The sequence below is a fragment of the Zea mays genome, chromosome 1 (assembly GCF_902167145.1).
Source record: "Zea mays cultivar B73 chromosome 1, Zm-B73-REFERENCE-NAM-5.0, whole genome shotgun sequence".
Taxonomy (NCBI): domain Eukaryota; kingdom Viridiplantae; phylum Streptophyta; class Magnoliopsida; order Poales; family Poaceae; genus Zea; species Zea mays.
In genome coordinates this window covers 293,369,640-293,373,331 of record NC_050096.1, presented here as the reverse complement: position 1 = coordinate 293,373,331, position 3,692 = coordinate 293,369,640, and positions in this window count along the sequence as shown.

Here is a 3,692-nt window from a genome sequence, read left to right as displayed (position 1 = left end):
GAAGTGGAGTGGGCGTGTGGGGGGAAGAGAGTTGCCATGAAATGGCTTGGGGTGGCTTGAGAGGAGGCCCTTGCCCCTCTACTTATAGGCTCGGTGGGGGGATTAGAGGGGAGATGAGAGGATTAGTGGGAGGGTGCGAGGATTAGCGGGAGATAAGCATGGATTTGTCTTGTATAAGTGTAATTAGCTTGTAGAGCTCACTGTATGACACCGGAGGCGTACGTATACGTATGAGCATGAGGAAAATTATGGAGAAAATATTTGTGGGGACTTTAAAAATGATTCGGAAGGTATTTCTCAAGAGGAAAGTATTTGGAGAAATATTGGTGGAATATTTGGGCAGTATTTCTGGAAAGAAACTGAGGGGATTTCTGGGGAAATATTTGTAGGATATTTTGAGGAGGATTTTGGAGAGAATATATACCACTATAATTTATTTGTTGATATCAACTTGCAAACAAACATTTTGAAACAAAATTTAAAATTCATTTTGAATTTAGAGCGAGTTTGAGAAAATTTCAATATTTGAATTTTTGGGATGCTACAGATTTACCCCACTTAAAATGAATCTCGTCCTCGAGATTCGGCTTAGAAGGGTTATGGGTATAGCTTTACTTCAGCTACATATCTTCACTTTGCAGACTCTTCGAGGAGATGGAGATTCAACAAAATCTGGCCTTTGAGGAGCATCCGGTTGCCGATTGCAAACGCTGATTCTGGCTACTCAAAGATCATCTTCAGGCTTCTAGCTTTCGCTTGGCAGCTAGCTTATTGAAGAAGCATCGATGCCAACACACAAACCTTTCTCTTGCGAACTCCCACATGGATTCCTTCCTTGATTGGTCTTCTGGTGCTTCATCAATGGAACTTGGGCTTCTCATCTAGAAAACTTATATACTTGGATGATCTGGTCCTCCACAAGCTTGCTGCAGGCCTTTTCTTTTTCTCCACGGCATCAACCTTACTGGAACACTACCCCACTTAAAAAGAATGAGGGTAGAACTCTTGAATCATGGGGATTTGAACTCCTTGAAGTACCTCATAACACGGGTGTTACATGGCCTTCTTCTGTTGTTGCTGCTTGAGCAGGCTGCGGAGAGATGACTGGCACAGGGTTGATTTTGGGAGAACCTTCTTCTTATCTTCTCTTCGCTATTTTCCTTTCTCTTCTCACTGCTCTTTTCTTTCTCTTTGTTCTTCCCACTGGAGGATTCTATCAAAGAGTATTACCATCATACAGAGGAGGAAATCAAAGACTATGAACCATGTACAACAGTCTTCAACCCAAGAATCACCAAGCATTGTGATCTTAGGGGAGAGGGAGTGGAAAATGGAGTTGCTTGCAATTCGGCAGAGGGGATTTTATCAAGTGTGTGCTTTGCTTTGAGCGAGATGGGAGTTGAGGGAGCTGGGGGGGTTTATAAGCGAGCGGTGGTGTTCGGTTGCGGAGTGGTGGTGATGGAGCAGGTGCTACACGACAACGAGTGCGACAGAGGGGAGGGGGCCTGGAGTTGCTAGCGATGATGGCGGTGGCGGCTAAGCTGAAAAGGGGGTGTGGGTGGCGGATCACAGCTAAGAAACCACCCCTCACTTTAAGAGTTAGGTCTCTTGATTTGACAACAAGGGAAAGGGCAAGCCTTGGTGGCAACCTAAGCCTTTTGTGGCTTCCTCAATAACGTGGACTTAGGCAAGCCTTGGTGGCGAGCTGAACCACGAGATAAATCTGTGTCTTGTGTGCTCTTTTGGGGGCCTTCGTCCTCCGAAGGTCCTCAAAAACATAAATTAACAATGTCTTCCAAGTATGGCTTATGGACAGGTACCTTCGGACTCAGGTTAAAAGCATACACGATGAGAAGAGCATGATCGTGACGAAGGTTGTCGTTGCTCTGAAGCTACGCGCAAGGGAGCTTCGGCTCAATTGCGGAAAAAGGAACCGACTTAAAGGGGAAAGGGCTATCTAGTCCTCATAGATTTGTCTATAAGTCAATAGTAAATGTAAAGGGCATGACTGTAATTTCTCACAGGCTGCATCCTGTGCTTATAAATAGATGAACAGTACCCCCGTACTGTTCACGCTGACTTGTACTTGCTTTTGCATCACGCTTGTACGTTTTGTCTTCTATCAAAGGTACATTTGTAATTCAATATTGTCTCTGTCTTTTTATAATAATATAATGATAATGAATTAATAATGTCATGTTATTGCTTATCTTGCCTCTTATATTTCATATGTTTCTTCTTTTATTAACATATATCGCGTTTATGAAGGTATGTCTTTTATAACCTTTGTCTGAAGATCATTATATCCTGAGGGAAATAATGCTTCGAAGGACGAAGGACATTAACATTTAACATTTGGTGTTGCCTGGTTCTTAATTCAAAGCATTTGAGAACAAGTGACCAACATTGGCGCCCACCTCCTGTGAACTTTTTTCGACCACCTTCGGCAAGCACTGGCCTTCGTCATGCCGCCGAAGAAAGCTTCAGCACCAGGGACCGCTGCACTGCAGCCGCTGGACCCAAACCAAGAAACTCTTTCTCTTCGAGAGGCTCGAAGCCAAAAGAGGAAAGCCACCAGTCCAACACTCCAGGAGGAGGATTTGGACCAAGAGATCAGGGACATGGAGATCATCCATCAGCAAGTACAAAGAAAGAATGAGAAGATGGCGTGACTGGCTGATCTCCAAATAAAGATCGACAAAGCCACTGAAGAAGTGCGTCATCTTGTTCAAGATGAACAAGATCAAAGGCCCCAACACAGGGAGCTTCGTCAAGAAGTCTTATTCAACGAGGATGGATGGTATGATGACTTTAATCATGATGCCTTTACTTTTGATGATGCTTCTCCCTTGGCAACAGAACTGCAGGCTACCCCATGGCCCCCATCATACAAGCCACCTCAGCTCCCCATGTATGATGGGCACTCAGATCCAAAGTAGTTTCTGATGACCTATGAAGCAACTATATCTTCGTATGGGGGCAATACTGCAGTCATGGCGAAGTCCTTCGTCATGGCAGTCCGGAATGTAGCCCAAACATGGTATTCTTCTCTTCGGCCAGGGACTATCACGTCGTGGCAGAAGCTTAAGGACATGTTGGTTACTAGCTTCCAAGGCTTTCAAACGAAGCCGGTCACAGCTCAGGCTCTATTCCAATGCACACAAGACCATGAAGAATACCTTCAGGCATATGTACGAAGGTTCTTGCGATTGAGGGCACAAGCACCTACGGTGCCTAATGAGATTGTCATTGAGGCCATGATCAAGGGTCTTCGTCCAGGACCTACTGTCCAATATTTCGCGAGGAAGCCCGCACAAACTCTGGAGAAGCTGCTTCAGAAGATGGATGAGTACATCCGAGCTGACAATGATTTTCGCCAAAGAAGGGAGGAAGCTTACAGATTCTCCGAAATGACCAGGGGCTTCGAAGGAAGAATCCATCCGAGGCATGTCAGGTCAATCCATAACTCTACTCAAAGTGACGACAAAGGAAGTCAGTCTCAGAGGTCACAATATACCTCACAATCTTCGGGGCAACAGCAAAGCTCTTTCAGGCCACCACCTCCAAGGGGCAGAGGCGCCAGGGGCTTCGGAGGAAGATTTGGGGATCAGCCTAGAAAGATCTACTGCTTATTCTGTGGTGAGGATAAGGGCCATACTATAAGAATGTGCCACATCACCATTCAGAAGCAA